The following is a 19,786-nucleotide window of genomic DNA, read 5'->3' as shown; positions in this document are numbered from 1 at the left end:
AAGAATTCCCTCTCTTTCTCTCTCTCTCGTCTCCCTGTCCATCTGCCTGCACTGTGGACCTGCTCCGTGGAAAAATGTTTACAGTTTGGAGGACTCTAACCTTGACTTTTCAGCTTTGAGCTCCCTCTGGAAGCGGTAAGAGCAACTACTCCTATTACTGTACATATTCCAGTACCATTGTGGGTCGCAGGTGTTGCAGCCGCTATTGTTTGCATCCCTTCTGCAGCCCCGCGGCCAGAGCCCAGAGGTTGCACCGACCTCCATATGCTGCTACGCACACCCTCAGAGCCCGGGCTTACCCCCATGCTGAATATGCACGGAGGTGGAGAGAGGCCAATTTGCGTCCTCACCCACCCCCGCTTCTCGCCGCACTTCGGCCGCCCGCTGGCCTCTCCCACCAGTGCTCAGCATGGAGATTCTTACTTTCTCCCCCAAGAGGAATAGATGGCTCGTGTGTGAACAGACATCTTCTTCGGTTTAATGTCAGTAATGCCGAGCGCCCAACGCAAGGCAGGAGGCAAAACCACCCGAGATAAACTGGGATTGCTCTTTAGCCCCAGGCTGGGACTGGAGGGACGGTGAAAACAGTCACTGCGCCGAAGGATTCGAGGCGAAAACTAGGCAGAGACGACTGGCAAAGCAACTCCCAAACAGGAAAATACCTAGAAACCCCGAGCTGTGCACATTTGACCAGAAAGCGTCAGGGATGGTTGCTTTTAATTTAGGCTGTGCTATGATCCTTTGGAGACGATGCAAAGGATACATTTGTAACGAGCTACAAAAGTGAGGGGTGGAGGCAGGATGCTGTGCTATGTCGGAGCACCCACGAATAGCATTAAACTGTGTCATGAATCAATGTCATCATGACGTATGACAGCCCACAAGGGATCATGATGAGTGACTGGCATAATAGACATAGATAGTGGACCAAAATCTCCTTGGTAATTCTTAGTCATATGTCTTAGGGGGATACTTTTACATTCATGATCCGTTTATTTGGAGCCAATATAGGGAGAAAGACACATGAAGCACACGGCTGAATCTGTCTAAGCAGTGTGAGGACGGGATTAAATGGGACAAAGCGTTGCCGGGGGGAATCTGAAGAGGTCGCAGGTTTAGAAGCAAAACACGTGGAAAACCCCACCTGCTATTAGGCTATACATAATTAAGCAGGACGCCCCTGGTTTCTCCTGCCAGCCCAGGAAAGGTTGTCTCACCCAGCGTGTTTCCGCGCTTCTCCGTCAATAAACTGCAGAGCCTCTTAGGCACCAAGCACCAGCCGTTCCGTGGGCTGATAACCTCCTGTCCCATCGCAAACTGGGGGATGCCGTTCGGGTCCTTTTCGTCACGGCTCGGCTTTGCTGCGGGCTGTGAAGCGCCGAGACTCCAGGGCTAGCAGGGCAGATGGAGAAGTCCCTCCCTTCAGGTATGCCGAGCAGGTAGAAAGCACGCATATAATAAACGCTTAATCCGAGTAACACTTAATCCGAGGCCCCCAGTATGCCTCTCACTACGAAATGGAGAGCCCGAGTTGCTGAAGCTGCGGGTTTTCTTTTGTTTGCCAACTTCCCGAGTTACCAGGTGGAAATGCCTTTACTTTTTTTCCTTCCCCTCTCCTCCAAACTTAAGTCTCCCTTTGGCGGCGTCTCCAGAAGGGCAAGAGGGCAGCAGTGACCCTTTGAAGGCGATTATCACTCCGAAATCCGGCTGGGCTGGTTGGGAATGCTTGCCATCTCAGCGGACGTCACTGACAGGCTTCTTTCCGAGGGTAGGGTCGCGAGGCTCCCTCTTCGCATACACCCTTCAGGAATTACTGATAACCGCTAGAAATCTTCATAGAAGGCATTCCAATGAGCAAAATGAATGACATACTCCCAGAAAATAAAGAGTACAAGAGGGGAATCCTCTTCAGCCTGAACCATCGCCCCACCCTCCTGCCCCCGCAACAAAGAAAGAAAGAAAGAAAGAAAGAAAGAAAGAAAGAAAGAAAGAAAGAAAGAAAGAAAGAAAGAAAGAAAGAAAGAGACAAACCCAAGAAACCCCCACAAAAGTAATGGTCCAGATACTAAGAAGTTCACTGTATGAGTATCTAATGAAGGGAATAGCGACATTTTTAAAAGAAAACATCTAATTAACAATGACTTCATTTGATTCGGAGGATGAAAAAGTCTTTTAAAATCAGTCCAGATTTACTGGTATAAACGCATCCAATTTTTGAATATGGAGGTTGTACTGAGTCTGCCTTCTTTCAAGATGTCATATGAAAGGTAGTAGTATAGGTGAAGTAATGTAGTTACACTATGGAAACTTTTGTTTCCCTTTCTCGGCAATTTTATTCGGTGCTTCTTCACTTTCTCAGGAATAGACTGACTCCATCGACGGCGATCTCCATGTTTAGACGCATGTCAGTCTGAAGCGTTAAGGTTCCCCAATTTGCATATTTCTCCCGACATCAGCAGCATCACTGGATCCTTACGTTATCAACGTTTTCAAAGGAGGGGAAAGTCGAAATAAAACATGACTCCTAAGTGTGTAAGGTAGGGAAGCTGATATGGAAGCAGGCTATGAAAATGACCTTTTTGCCCTTATCATGGGAGGAGCAAAATATTAAAATAAAGAAGCGCTCCTTCTGAGAGCGCCCAGGTGGCCGAGTTTCGGCAGTTTAGTCATTTCACGAGTTTTCCGCTGATTTTCCGCTGATTTCCAGCGTGTTGCCGAACTCCTGCCGTCTCCAACCGCCTTAGGGGGATCGCCCTGAGGGATGGGTGATGCTCCCGGTTCTGTCCCACTTTCGACGCAGGAGTCACATCCACACGGGGAGAGAAAAACAGCGAGTGTGCGGAAGCCGAACCGCGCAGGCACCGCCGCCGCGCCACGTGTGGTTTTGTTTTTGTTTTTGTTTTGCTGAGGCGGCGCCCGTGACGTGCAGCAGGTGTCGCTCCCAGCGACCCCCCCTCCCTCGAAGAGGTGGGGGGGAAGGTGTACTTTTGAATACCACTAAGTCATTTTTAAGTATCTATCGATGGTACCGACCAAATCCGTATCTTTTGCTGCCCGTGCGTTTCCCTAAAAAGGGTGCGAGGATAGAGGGGGAGGGCGGGTCTAATCCTGCCCAGACTCTCTGCCCTCACAGCCGGTGACAAGGGGGATAGTGGGCTACTCCTTGCCCTCAGCCTCCCCTCCCACCCTGCCCCACATGCATCCCATGGAGCTGAAAAGGTGGATAAGGATCAGTGCACCTGCTGCCTGAGGGGCCTGAACCTGTAAAGCCTGGAGAACCTTCAGAGACCCTCCCCTCCAAAAGTCAGTTTCTCAGCCACTTGCCCATCATGGGTAAAAAGAATCATTTCCACACCCGCTCCTGGAAGTCCACGGAGGGGATCAGGGTAGCTAGTGCTCAGCAGGTAGAGTCATCCGCCCAGAGCTTTGCAGCAGCCTGAAGAAAAATATCTGTAAAACTAAACAGGCAATCAGCTGAAATGTATCCTCTTTAAATAAACTGATTCCTTAGAATTTCCCAGTATTGTTATAAGTTGTTGTCTGTTAGGTCCCCGAGGGCTCTTTCCTCTGCTCTCTGATTTCTTGTATAAAAGCACCTCTGAGTGATGGATTACTGTGTCATTGCAGCCTGTGAAGGATTAATTTGTTTCATTGATTTCTCTTTAGGCAGATTGCCAGAATTCTTTGCTTCCCACCTTTCTCCAGGACTTCAGCAGTAATAGACAGTAACAGCCTAAGACAAATCAGCCCATTCTTGTAAAAATAGAAACACAAAATCCTGAAGTTCCAGGGAAGCTGTAAAGAAGTTTTTTCCTTATAGTGTAGACCCACTAATTCCTTAAGTGAGTCTATCTTCTCTCCTTTCACCACTTCCCTTTTAAAAAAAAGGTTTCCATGTCTTGGTGGGAGTTGCTTAGTCTCAAGAGCAATTTCAACAAGCAGTTGAATGTGAGCAGTCAGCATTTGATGTTCACAGAGAAATCTTCTGTTCATGCTAGACAGCAGGGGTAGGAATTACAGGAGGATTGCATAAACTTCAAGGTTCATTCTTTCTTAAAGTCAACAGACCATCTACATCTAATTAATTCTCTATCCATCTACCTGTCCGGGATATTGAAATAAGATGTAGTTTATGTCAGGTTCCAGAGTTGCTAGTCTGGTGTGGGGGGGGGGGTGGATGGGACTGGAATCTCCCAGATCTGCATGTTTTCAGGATAATCTGATAAAAATCAGGCCTTGAAGTGTTGGACTGTGGTGAAAAAAGGGAGCTGGGCACTCCTTTCGGTGCAGATTGTGGAACTATGAGGGGACGAGAACGAGATCTGCTGCTGCTACTCTGACCACAGCACTGCTCTTTTCAGACCTGTTTCTTTCTGCAGCAGAGACAGGTCAGATGTGCTCTTCTGTTTATTTCCACAATGCAGCACTAAATACTGTATTGATTTAGTCTCCACAAGTTAAACTTCAGGTCCTCCTAGTGCTATAGGAAAAAGTAATGTTATCATAGACTACTGTCTTTACAACTCGGGCTTATGGAAAGCTGTGTCATGCAAAACCAGCACTTTTAGATATCATGGAGAGCAGAGAAATCTTTATTTTACCTCTGTATCTGACTTGTGATGAGTGTAACTCAATAGCTATTTTCAAAGGGACTGTAAATTTAATATACTGGATAGTACAGATCCACTGCATAGCAAAACTAGGAAATTTTGAAGTTACAGTCCTACTATTTTCCCCCTGCTCTCTTGGAGGATGTTAGCCTAGTACTTTCTTTTTTAATTGTTATCCCACAAGAAAATATGCCTTGCCCCACCTGAGTAATGTTCTTGTGTTTTCTTGCATGAGATCCCACTGTGGTCTGTCAAGTCTAACTTTCCCTTCTCTACCTGGCAGGTTTAAAAACAACTCTAAAAGTAGTCATAAGGAGTTCATTGTTTTCACTCCCAGGCAATCCCTTGAAATCCCTATTTTGTCTGGAGAAGCTCTGCAGTGTGGGTTAGCCTGCAGAAGGAAAAGAGCGGCTGCCTCCTGGCATGGCAGCCTGGGAAATGCTGTTATCCTGGGGAATACTGCAAACTTTCCTTCAAAGGCTTCTGTGGTGTAACAGGGACCCCCACTTTTCTAGCTTAACACAGATCCTCTCTGCCTGGCAGTCCCGTTCCTGGTAGTTTTTCACTGTCAAGTAACTTTGAAAATAAAGGCACAAAATGCAACTGTTCACATTCTTCCTGCTTGGATAGCCAAGCCCCAGGGAGGCTTGGTTCTCAGGGCAGAGTTTGTCTTACTTGGAAGCAAACACTCTCATTCCCTCTGCCTCTTTCTCCTTGCCAATCCTTTTCAGTTTACACAGGGGAATCCTTCTGCTCCTTTGGTAGGCAATAGGGAAAGTTATGCTTTTGATTAATAATGATAACAATATTCTTGGCTTGGAAAGTCTGAGTTAGGAGCAGAGACTGATTTCCACCTCTATCGCTCCAGTTTGTAATAAAACAGGCAGAATCCATCACAGAGCAAATTTAAAACGCTTAAGTCAAGCTCACATCCTTTCATCCCTTCAGATCTGGAAAGAAACACAGTCTGTTAGATTAGCAAATATTAACCTCTCGCATAGTTCTGAATGTAGGATTAATGCCTACTGAACGGACAGTTGTATGACCCTCACACACATTAACTATACATTAGGGCTGTCACTCTATTGATCAGGAGAAATTTGTGTGAAGAAGCACTCTCCACCAGGGAGAAAAACAGACTAGAGTGGGAAAAAGCCACTCTAAGATGCATCCACTCCATCTGCTAAGATGCACTTTCAAAAAACTCAGTGCCAATTTCTGGCATCCACAGTGCAGATGTGCTGGAATCTGCATGCTTCACCCTGCAGTTCTGGTGCGCACAGACCACACACAGTTTTCAGCTGTGACGCCGGGACTGGCTCATCTTCGGACAAAACAGACCTATGCGAATAGGTCTGTGAATATGGATGTGCACAAAAGTAGAGTTTTGCACGTACTCGGCCCAAATGGGGTTTTATGGCCTTGAGGGGTTCTGAGTTGCTGTACTTCAGCATATCTATTCCCATGTAGCTGATTTGGAAGAGACTGGTCCCGAAGGCTTTTCTCCCTTACCCCATAAACTAACAAGAAGAAGAATAGTGATGAATAACATGTTTGCCAAACTTTCTTTTCATTAAAGTACGAAATCTTTACGCTAAGAAAGCACAAGCTGATTATTTCCTAGGGTTTGCTGGGTTAAATACAAACCCTGAATTTGACTTTGGTCACATCTAATTTTTGTGTTAGTCTAACTCTTATAACATTGAATTCTGCAGAAGCAACAGCAATTTTGGTGCATTTCTGAAAACAGACATTTAAAGGGCCCATTAAAACACTTTGTTGGGGCAATCCTGAAGTCTCATCTGCCACTTAAAATTTATATTTATAAGGCACCCATGACAAAGGTGAGACCAGCTGTTTTAGTATTGAATCTTTCAGTCAAGGCAGTTTTTGATTGCATTAAGTGCACTGGCTCACAAGTTGTAAGGTTATTGGACTTGCTCTTAGCAGTGCTGAAACCCTGCAGTTCTACAAGATGCAAATATTGGCTTTGGTCAGCCTGAATCATCAGATATAAAGAAAAAGAAACCTGCAAGGAAGAGAAACAAAGAAGTCCCCTCTGATGGACACCATGGGGATTTGTGCCTTGCTAAGACAGGTCCATATATTTTTTAGAAGGCAACTACTAGACCCTGGCCTGACTTCTGGAAAATATAAAAGAAAAGATCCTGACCAAAAAGGTAAAAATTTAGCCAAAGCTCTGATAGTTTTTTTTCCCTTGTAGCAGGGAGTAACTTTTTTTTTTTTTTTTTTTTTTTTTTTTTTTTTTTTTTTGTTCTCTTTTCCACTGTAGCGGCAGGGAGTAACTTTCCCCTCCTGCATTATGGGAGGCCATGCATTTGTTGCTGTATGTGTAGGTAGTTATGGAACTGCTGGATACATGAAAGCTGGAAGTTAGGTGCTAAAGGCCATCAGTTGTGCTGCTCTCAGCTCACCTCTAAGTCGTTTAGCTCAAATAGCCAGGTGAAGGGTTAGAAAAAAAATCATGTTATAGCAAGGTACCCAAAAACTGGACACCATTATTTCTCTGGAAACGTGTTCTCCCAGCAAGTAAATTGATTTTTTTCCTCCCCTAAATTTATTTGTTTTTAATTAATCTAGAAATTCATACAAGTGGTTAACACTCATGCACTTCTGAACAGTATTTGGCAGTAGATCTCCTGCCTACCTCTGCTATTATGAAGCTTTAAACCAGCAGCAGCAAAATTCACCTCCCTGCATTAGGTGTTGTTATACTGCAGGTCAAAGTTTTGCTGTTTGCATACCCATGGAAAGACTATCACACTTTAATCAGGTTAGAACTCAGCATTCAATGAGTAACAAGTTTCTGCTTTTCCACAGAAAGTGTGAATTAAAACTCCAAATTAACAAGTAGGACTTTCTTGCTTCATATTTTACAGTCATTGCTGTATTGATAATTAATTTTTTCCAAGTAAGTAAAAAGTATGTGGCTTACCACACTAGCCTCTCATTACTAAGATCACAGGCAACATATTGAAAATTGTGGGGTGCTAGATCGTTCCAGTGCTTTATGTAGCTATTAAAATTATTTACACCAGAACTTCTTTCAGTTTACACCATGTTAAAGGAAGTAAAAAAAAATGCAGTTCTGGTTCTAATCAGCTTTTCAGCTTTACTGTATTCCAATATATCAAGAAGACTGGCACTAGTAAATCGTAATTATGTATTGGTAGAGGTCATGGCTCTAGAAGGGAAGTACACTTGTCTCATTCCAAAATCCACTGATTTTTAACACGACAACCATCACATTTTCTAGTCACAAGTTCATGTTCATGAGCTTGTGACTAGAAAATGATCCCTGTAGGACGTTCTTTTTGAACAGCTCACATGAACTTTCTTGAATAACTGCTGTGGAACTCCTTCAGCTAGAAACACTGACAGTGACATTAGTTGGAAAAATGCAATATGTTAGTCCACACTGCACACTGCACTAACAACACATCTTGACCTTGTGCACTCCATCATCTCTGGATTTCAAATAATTTTTGAAATTATTTTAGCAGTCAGAAAAGACATTAAAATTAACTATGATACTTCTCTATCAAAACTGCGCTTTATCTTCTGAGTAACATTTTCAGGTTCTCCCCTAACACTTGATAGTAAAGACAAAATTACCCAAGATTTTATGCTGCTTTTTGTAGTTTTTCTCAGCTTTTCTAACTGAGTCAAAACTATCTTTTCAAAGTTGCCATTTTGGTTTTCAAATTTTTTTCTTCATCCACTGTCGCAATGGCACCCTGTCTGGTCTGTGAGCATTTCCACAGACCAGAATGCTATGTTCTCACTGTAAATAAAAAAAAGGTCCCAAAACATGAGTTTTACTCATGGTTACACTCCGGTTGTAGTTTACATTTAATTTGATGCTGCCCCTTAGAAATGACAACAGCTTTAGAGAAGGTTTAAAATGTATGCAATCCCTTGCAATTATTATGAAATAGCATAGGAATGCCTACAACAGTAGGAACACCACTTTGGTTATAATTCAGTTTGGCTAATTATATCCTGTTTTTCTAAATTCAAGTTTATTTCTAAGCTTGATCCAAAATTTCCAGAAATAACTGTTTTTTCCAATTACCACTTTTTGGAGTGGGATAGGTTGTATTTCACTGTGAGGTGAAGCCATCTCCATGTTCTGTCGTGTTTTGTTGTTTGTTTTTTTTTTTGTTGATTGATTGTTTGTTGGGGTTTTTTGTTTGTTTTTTAAATAAGAAATGACCTTTGAGTTTATGAGAGGTGTAAGCCTCTCATCTGGATGATCAATACAGTCAATTCCTTACAATTCTTCTGGCTAAAGTAACATAAAAATATATGATAAATTCAATTTTATCACTTCACAATTCATTCTTTGTCACACAGACCCTCACCATGAAAAAAAATTACATCAGTACAAAGATGACAAGAGGCAATTGTCTGTCAATGGACTTGCTTTGTAGGTAGGGGAAGAGGCCAGGAATAAAGCATCTTACAGCATAGGTGCACCAATCACCCAAAAATTGCCTGGTTCAGTTGTCTGGATATTGAAAACATATGTAAAAATGCATGAGATAACAATGAATAGTGTAGCAAACAATGAGTTAAAATTTCAATGTAAGAGAAACTACAATTAGGGGACTTCCTAAGTAATGCTAGCTGCATGGCTCAGAAGTCTTGTTTTGCAGCAAAAGCCCGGGAGAGAAACAAAGTATTAAAAATCTGCTCTTCAAAATATGATTAACACATATCAAACTGCATCTTCAGCACAGTTTCATATTTAAGGTGGCTGTGTTTTGTTTCCATCTCTGTCTACAACTATCTATCTGATTCTGCCAGATTATGGTAAAAATACAGATTGGGATGTCATTCCTTATTAAATAATCATACAACGTAAAGTTGCTTCTCAGCTACAGAAAGAGGGTAAAGCAGTTGCTCTAACAAATGCCATGCTATATGAATTATGTAATTTCCATGGTTATAAAACAATGTGAGAAATTATACTGTAACAATACGCTATATGGTAGGATTGATTACTCCAAAAATCCTTTCAAGAGGAAAAATTGTGGGGGGGTGGATGGGGAAGGGAAAAGCTTTTTTTTCTGCTCAAGCTTCACTTCCTAAGGATTTAGCTTCTGTGGAGAAAAACCTCACATTCAATTGTTACACTGAATGGTCACTCAATTTGTTTATTAAATAGTCAAATATATTCTTTTCAGTATATATGAATAGTTTAATTTATTCTGCTGAAAGAGAGATAAGTATCAGAAATAGCAATAGAAGTCACATAATGAGATAAGAATACTAGAAAATCTGAGGATTTTAGTACAGTCCATTATTCATTCAATTCCTGGCAGCCTTTATTATTACAAATCACTTGATTGACTAACTAGACATTCTCAAAGTGAATTATGAATCAGGTTCATTTTTCCCGGTTGAGAGTTGGTACATGTTGTAACTCTTCCACTTTGTGATGTATCAAGCTCTTGTAACAGTAATAAGAGATATAATCAACTCCTATTTCAGGACAAATAAATTGGCTTTTCAAAAATGAAATGTGGTTGCTAACATTTTTACAGTGTGCAATTTAATTCCTTCCTGCTATTCTCAGAGTGCAATCTGGTGTGATGACACAGCTTTTGAATATTTTACTTTGCTGAAATTCTTTTAGGAGTCTCACACCCTCAGTCCAGGAATACTGATATCAGTGGAAATTTGGTGTTGGGTCTAAGAGCAGTGAGTGGTCCCTTCACTTGTCGAAAACAAGCCTCAGAGCTGAAAACCTGGACCACAATTTGCCCTTTTGTGCCTGGCTCTGATCTCAGCTCGAGAATATTGAACAGTTTTAAAGCTGTTTAAATTTACTTTGAAACACAAAAAAGGAAAAAAAAAAAAAAAGAAGAATCTCTTCTAAAGTATGCTTGACCCTCAAGTCCTCTTTCATGAAAAAGTCCCTCAGGCTTTTGTGGAAATTATGCAAAGGGAGTGACTGGCAGGCTAGGGTAGGAGTCATTTGTAGAACAAATGCACAATCAGATCACAAATCCCCCTGGAATAGGTTTAGTGAGAGGTGCATTTCACCTTCAAATACTACAGGGAAAACAAAATTTAAAAAAAAAAAAAAAAAAAAAAAAGGCTGCTCAAAATCAGTGTGAGCGAATGTCCAAGAAAATCACTATGAAGAGCATTTCTGCCTTGCATCTGCCTAGCAGATGTAGCCCATAGTGCTGGTTTGGCTTTCTGGGGTGTGGTGGTCTCTGGATGCTTACGTCCCAGTGAGCAGAGGCAGCTCCCGGGTGTGGTGATAGGGGCTGGGGTGCATGATAATGTGTTGGGCCCGAGGGACAGGGTACACCGCATCCTCTGGTATGTGTGGTGAAACAATGCGTCTTCCCTCGTGGGGTTCTGTGCAACAACACCACCACAGGTCACAGCTTTGCAGGGAGGAGAGGATTTTTGGATTTTTCTGTTGCTTAGGGAGGTTAGCCTAGTGTGTGTGTGCTTTTTTTTAGTTCCAGTAAAGGGATAGGCTGATATTCAGTGGGATGACATTATTTGTAAAACAATTTTAAAGACTTCAATCCCCTTTGTTTCCCTTTGGGAACACAAAAGCATATCTCTCATGCAAGATCTTTTGGGAGAAAATATGTATTATCACTTTAGTTTTGGAAGGCCTTAATGCGGTCATTCATTTTAGAAACAATGGTTACAGACTTCAGATTTCTTCTTTATTCATCTTTCTTTCTATCTAATTTCTGGCCTTCTAATAACATTAATAAATGCTGAGTAGTTTAGAATATTATTAAATAGCTTTCATAGGATTAAAAAAAATTCTGATTACATCATGAGTACAGATTATTAAATATTCCATTTATTTTAAAATTATGATTAAGAGGATAATACCAAAAAAGATGTTTGTAACAATTTTAACTAAGCTGTGTTAATTGAGTTAGGGGATAAGAAATGAGATTTAAAGGGTGAGAAACGACTGAAATCAAAGCCTGCATAGTTTTGAAATCAAGGGGATTTAGAGAATGGTCAGAATGGAAGAGGTGGGGGGTCAAAATCTGAATGAATGGTTTGAATAGAAAATTCACTTACTTTTAGGCCATGTGTACTGTCTTTCACAGAAAGGGTTTGCAATGGCACTTGATGTCATGTGGACAAACACAAAAGGTAAAAAATGCCTGCTTGCTACCAACAGGATACATGTTGCTCATTGTCAGGCAAAGGTATGCGACAAGAACGGACACAGAAAAGTCTGCTCAAAAGTTGCTACACCTGGCAGCTCTGCATCCACTAATGTGCAGAAGCACAGCAGATCAACCTCCAGCATGCCTGGGTCACACTGTTGGGATCACTGTCCGAAGTGGTGCATGGAGTGGCAATGACTTTGTTGCCTTTTGTTTAATATCTCAACTGTGGGCCACCGTGCTCCTGATCAGAAGTTTGTTTGTAACTACTATTTGTCAGCACAGCACGAATTTTTGCTAGGCTATTTTACTTATTGCCCTGAAATATTAGTTGAGAGTGAAATGCCACTTTTCTGGTTACCATGTTCTTCTTGGTGGGTCTCTCCCAGATTCTCACCATTCAGAGGGCTTTACACAGGATGTTCACACCTGACCACTTGCAGCAAGAACATAGCTCCAACCTATCTGGAAAACAGGCAAGAATTTTCTACTTGTGCTCCTTCAACACTAACCAGAGAGTAAATGAGTAACCAGAGACGCTCACATGCTGGAGGCTAGAAATCATCTGTACTTATAAAAATTACACTACCCTTTGCAGTTTCCTTCTGGGGATGTGAGAGGAAACCTACTCATGAAACAGATTGAGGAGAAGAACGACAGGAAAGTGAATGAAAAGCAGGGTGCAGAACTTAAGCTACCAGTAAGGGATGATGGAGGCAATGTGCCTTTGTTTAAAAGATTGACTCAGGCAGCCTGTTAAGGACAGGCTAACTCACATGACCAACATCAGGCTGGCTATCACATGTATCTTGCTTGCACACGGGTTCCTTACAATCGGTACATGTTGCCTCCTTCTTTGGCATGTTTGCTGGTTTCAGAAGTTTTGTACTGATTCAGGGCATAAAGAGAAGTATAAAACACCTTATATTCCAACGGAGCTGGGGAAAGACTGACTACAAAAAATCAGCTCTTGAACCCCAAAGAGAAAAGCATAAAATGAATCTGAATTTAACCAAGAGTAATAAAATACTGTAATGATATACTAATGATGGAGACATTAGTATTGCAGGCTTAGTTATGTAGGTTGGGATTTAATATCTCTTTCAACCTTAACAGCTTCAATTATTTTCACAAAAACCAAGCAAGCAAACAAACAAACAAACAAACAAACTCAATGCATCCTTAAACACTACTAATAAAAAAATTGAGTCATCATTGATATTTGAAAACAGAAATCAAAAGGAACATATTGCATTCACACCAACTACATACCAAGCAGAATGTTAATAACATTAACCTTTAGTCTATCAGATATTTTCAAGAAATACCACTATATTTTTTGCAATGGCTCATATCTGTCATTTAACTGACATGTGAACTTTTCTAAGTTTGCCAAATCACTGAGGCCTGAATACCATTCAACAATGTTAATTTTGTTTTCCTATTCGAGCTTTTACGCAATTATTCTCATGGCAATCATTCTAGCCTTGAGTATAAATAATACTTCAAGTGGTTTGTTGATATCCAAAAAATGATGTGTATCTACATTAAGAGACTCTGGAATCTAATGGGAAAACCACGCATATTATTAAGCTGAAATGCCTATTTCTTTCCTCCCAGATGGGAAGTAGTACACGGTAGTGCCATGGCATATGCATTAATTTTATTCCTTCCGCAAATTTTAGCACATATTATTCTTGCAGATTTTGCATCTTTGCCTCCCAGCCAGTATACAGGAGAGTTAAAAAGGAATTTGTTGCAGAGAAGATCTTAGTCTTAACAAGGATAACTCTTAGGTGAGCTGAGGAAGAAGAGCATGGGGACAGTTCTGCTTTGGAGAAGAGTAAGAGAAAAAATGAAAGGTTGGTAGGAGGAAATCTTGAGGAGGATTAACAGGGGCAAAAAGAGAGACAGAGAGTATACTATTTTCCTGGCTCTTACATTTCCATCTTACAGACTGGGTATGCTGGATCTGAAGGTTCTATTGATAAATAAAGGGCACATTTAAAATGAAGATTACAACCAAAGAATAATGAAAAACATAAATCCCAATATCTGTTCATCAGTGTTGCTATCCAAATAAAACTTGGTCTGTAACAGATTTCTTCCTGTCTATGGATTTCTTGCACATTATTTTTCCACAGTTTTATTTCATATTACTTGCTTTTCAAAATTCCAGGGCTTTTCTTAATTTTTCTTGCTTTTCAGTCCAATCGGGCTTTTCATTTCCTCAGGATCTGAGAAAGTGTAAGGAGCACACTGTATTGCAAGCTGAGTGTTTGTGTGGGAATGAGCTGTGTGAGGGCATTTTATGCAGTACTTTATAAATACTCAACAGAATAAGTTTAAAATTGTGATCGTTGATGTTTGCAGATGTGCAAGCATAGCATGGCATCATCTCTAAAGACTGGTGGTAGGAAGAGAGGTAAGACAGCACAAAAGAAGGCTTATTTGATCAGTGTTTTTCTTTTTGCTGCTTTACTCTCTGGGTTCCTGTAAGTTGGTCTTTGTATGTGTTTGGACTTCACAACCTGTGCCTATCACTTAAAAGGAGTTTTAAGCTCACATCAGTTAATGGCTGCAGAATCTAGAGTGGATGTTGAGACTTGCGGGGAGCCCAGGGTAAACTGGCTCAGAGGGGTGGTGTGGGTTCAAACTGGTATTACCCTTCCATGCTGGCTCAGCCAAAGGCTGCAATGGGGCATCCACTGTATTTAGATGAAGTTACTCCTCCTATTCCATAGAGGAAAATGATATCTAGAGGTGAGCATGGGGGTGGAGAGAAGGTATGTGTTGAGCTCCACAGCCCACCACCCAAAGAAGCTCCTGGGAGAAGCCCGACCTGTCACACATGCACAATGCAAGCTGGCTGCCTGTGCCTCTGCACAAATGCAGTGAGGGCCCAGGTCCTTTCCTGAATTGATGAACACATCCGTCTCCTGAACAAAAGGAGGTATTATGGCAGATAGGCACACACTGCTTGAGCTGAGCATACCAGTGCACAGCCAGGTCAGTGGCAGATACATAATATATTCTAAAAACACAGATCTGGTGGCCAAGCACAATAGTACATACCTAGCTGCAAATCTACATAAAATTTAATATTTTTAGTATCTGCTTAATCCATCTCAGTTTTCATTTGATGCACATGATGTTATGAAATATCTTGGTCTTCTCTCTCTCCACTGAGCAACTATGGTCAAAACATCTCTATTTTAGACATCTTATTTAAGTGCTACCACTAGATGGGAAGAAGTCAGCCTTCGTTTCTGTATTCCTTTTTTTTTGTCTTTTTTTTTCCCTCTTCTGATCAGCATAGATGCAGTTTTCATCAGGATAACTTCTGTTGTGATCGAATTCCTCTTTGTGTGGTTCCCAGCATTTCAGACAGCGCAGCACTGCAGTATCACACCCCTCTCTGGTATGCTATTCCCTCAAGACTCCCATGGCAGAGAGAGATGGGTAATGTTTTCTGAGCTTCTTCCTCTATTTTTATTCTTTCTCTGTTCCTCCTTTTCTGTAGAGGATCAAAATGGATTATTTTCATCTTGACATGCAAATGCCTAGGCTGTGCCCTTGGCTGAGATCTCAGCATTGACTACATAAGTGAAAGATATGGGAGCAGTACAGTTTTAATATCACATATGGAAGTGGCAGTCTTATTTCTTAAGAAAAAAAAGAAAAAAAAGTTACTGTAGTCCTTTGTGCCTTGAAAAATAATAAAAATGCCTAATAAAAACATTTCCTCATGCACTACTGAATACCATAATCGTATGCAGTCATTGGTCTGCACAGAGGCAAACCAACATTGTGTGCAGCTCAATCTTATTGTTGTACTCAGATCTGTCTATTTGCCATGCCAAAAGTATCAATGGGAGTAAAAGACACATGAATAATTTTACCAAGTCAGATTACACCTCCAAATATGAACGTTTAAAAAGGGATGGAATTATAAAAGGAATAGGGCGGATTTCTAAGGCTGCTTGAGAAACGCTTACAGAGATAAAAAGGTCAAATTCTTCACCAATTTTCACTCTGCACAACAGCAGTTAAGTAAATGAAACAACATGGCCTGAAAATCGGTGCAGGATACAACTCGCAGAATACATTGATACACCATAAAAGTCATCATGTGGTTTCATGTTAACATGAAAGAAATGGTATCTGACCTCAAAAGCATGCACACTGGCTCACCGTTTCTAATTATTATAATATTATTTTTCTGAAACAGCAGCAGCAAAACACTATCAAGAAACAGCCTCCTGGCTAACGTTCTCAGCAGACCCTCATGGCTATTTACGCAAATGAGCAACCCAACAAGTAAGTTGTTAGCCTAAATGAAAATTATAGCAGATAAAAACTGTCAGCCTGGGAACGGAACTAACAAGGAAAAGAATTGCATGAAGCTGATGCCACAGTTTTGTACATTAGGAAGAATAAAGGAAAGCACAGCTACTGAAATTAACTCATGAGACTGAGGTAAACAGGGAAAGTCCACATCCATCATTACGTCGCACGTAGCTGATGAGTGCACTACTCTCAGCAGTGATGGCTTAACCAACTTAACTAAAACTCAAGTGTTTATGGTAGGCAGCGAATTAAGTGTGGACTGAAAAGGTAGCAGCATGGTACTACTGTTTATTGTTCTTGCTTTTTACTTTCCTGCAGGAAAAGTGACTGGATGGGGTTAGGCAACCTGGATGCATTCTTCAAAGCAATCCAGAGGAGTAAACAAGGAGTTGTAAGAAGCTGGGGAAGCACTCTGGCACAAGGTCCTAAGCTGGCTGAGCAGGGCGAGGAGTTGGAGGGGAAAGATGATAAGCCACGCAGGGCTTGTTCGGCAGGGTCCCTGGCTGCTGCTCAGACTAAGGTCTTGGACACAGTCCACTGACAGGCCTACTGCCAGGAGATTTGTTACTACAAGAGTTTTGCTAAGGCAGGATTTTATTATAAAAATTGTCTCAATCCTCCTTTTATAAAAATGTATCCCACCTTTCTCTTCTACCCCAGGAGGAAGAATATTTTGTGTATATATCTGGGTGAAACACACAAACAAATTCATTTCCCATGGCTAATATATTCAGAGTGATTTACTTTGCAGAGTCAGAAGCTCAAAATCATGAATTTATTATGCAAAGTAATAATTGCAAATTACATTGGCAAACTCCATTCCAGAAAAAAAAAGGGAGTATTAATATAACTAAAAGGATTTAAAAAATGCTGGCTCTTAACTTGGGGCTACTACAGATATTTTAGGAGGTTATATATCTCTGTTCCATGTAAACCACCAGAGGCAGTAGCTTTCATTTTAAAGGTCTAGTGAGATACTGAAATTAACGGGCCCATCTAACAGTGTATGTCGTGCTTGTATTGAGTAGTAAGACATGGAAAGAAAATGAAAGAAATGCTTAGTGCCATAAAAATTTGCATCTCTTTCTAGTTCATTTTTTAGTGCAAAGAAATGAAATATATCAGGGTCAGAAGATGAAAGGATTTGATTCCAGTTTTTGGGTCAAGCTAGGCTATGCCTTTAGTGGGATAACTGGACAGCATATTTTGACTTTGTGGTTCTTAAAGAATCTGAAATGCCTCATTAACAATCCCTTGGAGATACATAACACTTCCTAAGGATGACTGGAGCAGCCCAGCTTCTCCATGTGAAACCAGGGGCAGGTGGTTATCCTTCCTTCAGGATGCCCACATATTCCCTGCCTGGCTTGGTCCTTTGTGGTCATCATCAGAAAGGGGCACTGACAGCTGCCAGAGTCAAGATCTTTAAAGCAGCGCTTGTCAGCTAAAAGAGATTTATTTGTTCTGCTGGATCCATACGTTATATCAGGGGTACTCACAGGATTAATTTTCAGTCATGGTCTTCTTCACAACAACCCCACAGCTCTCTGCTGCTATAGGAGCATTTTCCTCTCTGGCACAGATGTTCCATTAGAAAATATTCTGTAGTAGATCATGTTAACCAGGCTAGTTGAGATTTGTGGTTAGTTATGACAAAAATAATGTGCTTATAAACTTTGCAAGTAATCATTGCAGTACTTATGGTGTAATTCACAAATGCTGCAGCATTAGAAAGTAACTTTAGTTAAGATAAAGCTACTAAAGCTAGAATTTTAGTGATATTTTTAGCGTTTCATAAAGGCATTATGACCTGACTGTGAGGATGGGTTTCAAGTGCTCTACAAGTTTGTTTCTGTCTCTGTCACACTTGCTGGCTGTGCTCTTCAGAGAGTATAGTGCTTCCTTTTCCATAAGGGAGGTGCTTGAGAATCACTTGCTGCTACCAGTCCAGGAGGAACTTACTCAGATTATGTTGTGAGAGTATCCATGTAGCTAGGCTTCCAGGCCTTACATGAGGCATTTGAGGCATTTAAAACGTCACCTGATTGTAGTTGAAGCCTTAAGGGATGTGCCTTTGTGAGGTGGGGAGAAGAGTGATGGTTGTCCAGCATTTGCAAGGGACTTTGAAGACTTAGGAGCTGTTGGCGTTTACAACCCACTGCAAGCAGAGAACAAACTATCTAACCCTTATTACCTTTTCTCGTTGTGTGCCTTATTGATAGTGATTACTGTAAAAGGGGTTCCACCTTATTGAAAAAGGTCATTAAAAAAAAAAAAAGATGTAACTTTGATTTTTAATGTGTAAACACTGAATTCGTTAAAATTCTCCTTAACTGAACAAAAAAACTATTTTGCTTTTCAAGCAGAGCAAGAGAGATCATGATTCACAGATCGTTTACACAAACTCCGAGACTGACATGTCTTTGGCCTGAAAAAGAGGAGCAGTCTGCAGCCTCCAGCCTTACCCAACTGTGTTATCAATTGCACTTACAAAGGTAAACCTGCTCCTCAGGTGTCACAGCACAATTCCTCCACATGGAATCGTATCGTAGTATGGTCTTGGTCTCCCCCATCAGGTGAGGACACAGACTAATAAACTCTTTCAAACATGCATTAAATCCAAATAAAAGCACAGTTAAAATTAGAAAAAGGAATTGGACTTCAGCAAAACACAGCAAAGCTGAATAACTGCTCAATTGAATTCAATTTTCCTGGTATTTGTGGAGTTAGTCTTGTGAGGAAGCTGTTTTGGGAACACTTTGGGTCATCCAAATCATGCTTGATGTGGCAGTGTTTTGATATGGTTTGGGAGTTCCTGTCACTTTTTCATGTTCTCAGTGAAATTACTATCTGGACTGAAGACCTCGGCAGCAAAGAATGAGGCGTTCTGTATCTCTTCATCCATTGATCCAAAGAAACTTTGCCATAAGGTTTACCAGTAAGTCCTGAAGTACTACAAATAGTTACAACTCATCTCTACATGCCAAATAATTGAACACCATGCTGAAATGCATTGTTATTAGGCAAAGCTAACAACAGAGGTTCTAGTATGAGCTGAAGATGCTCAGGTTAAAAACCATGTTGGTGGCCCCCAAATTGCATCATAATAATAATTTAAAAATGGAAATTCAGGTCTGTATTTCCTTTCTAGGGTATTAAGTCTGATTTTGAAGCTTCAGTTTGCCCTATTGCCTTGAAAACTACAGAATAGTTGGATTTTACTCTATTTTAACCTTCAAAATGTTTGGCAGTCTAGACTCCTTTTTCTGCTGGTGAAGGTGACAGATCAGCCCGTTACTGTGTAAGAGAGGTAGAGCTCTGGGTTGCTGACTTCTGAAGACACTGAAGTGATCCCGGACTGATGTGCCTCCAAAGCTGATACCGTGCAGGTGGCTCCAGCATGCAATCCACAATGCTGAGTGAGCAGTTCTCGTTTCCTACCCTGCCCCTCAAAACATGTTCAAAACAGCAGACAGAAACATCTATTCACTCAGTAGACAAATAACTTAATGAGTCTATGTCTTATAGGCTGTTTTTTGTTTGTTTCTCATCAAACTAAGAAGGGAAACACTGTTTTCTGTTAAAATACTTCGGGAAGAGGACAGAAAGTGATAGTGCCTGCCCTCTTCTTGTAGTGCAATA

General features: G+C 41.0%; 1 long non-coding RNA gene across 8 annotated transcripts in view; it reads left to right on the top strand.

Annotated features, from left to right (window-relative positions):
* The first annotated feature begins 84 nt into the window (after positions 1-84).
* LOC119695971 overlaps positions 85-19,786 on the top strand; it is a 46,493-nt gene continuing 26,791 nt past the window's right edge. For 2 of the 8 annotated variants that reach the window (XR_005255463.1, XR_005255464.1), the window contains exons 1-4: positions 85-135; positions 14,168-14,219; positions 15,109-16,114; positions 18,511-18,639. This is a non-coding gene — a long non-coding RNA (uncharacterized LOC119695971). Of the gene's footprint in view, positions 136-14,167; positions 14,220-15,108; positions 16,115-18,507; positions 18,640-19,786 lie in introns of all 8 variants that reach the window. The other 6 variants (XR_005255465.1, XR_005255468.1, XR_005255469.1 and 3 more) reach the window with 6 other exon arrangements.

This window comes from Motacilla alba, chromosome Z (assembly GCF_015832195.1).
Source record: "Motacilla alba alba isolate MOTALB_02 chromosome Z, Motacilla_alba_V1.0_pri, whole genome shotgun sequence".
In the NCBI taxonomy this organism is placed as follows: Eukaryota; Metazoa; Chordata; class Aves; order Passeriformes; family Motacillidae; genus Motacilla; species Motacilla alba.
Note: the sequence above shows the minus strand (reverse complement) of the source record. Positions and strands in the feature narration are given on the sequence as shown.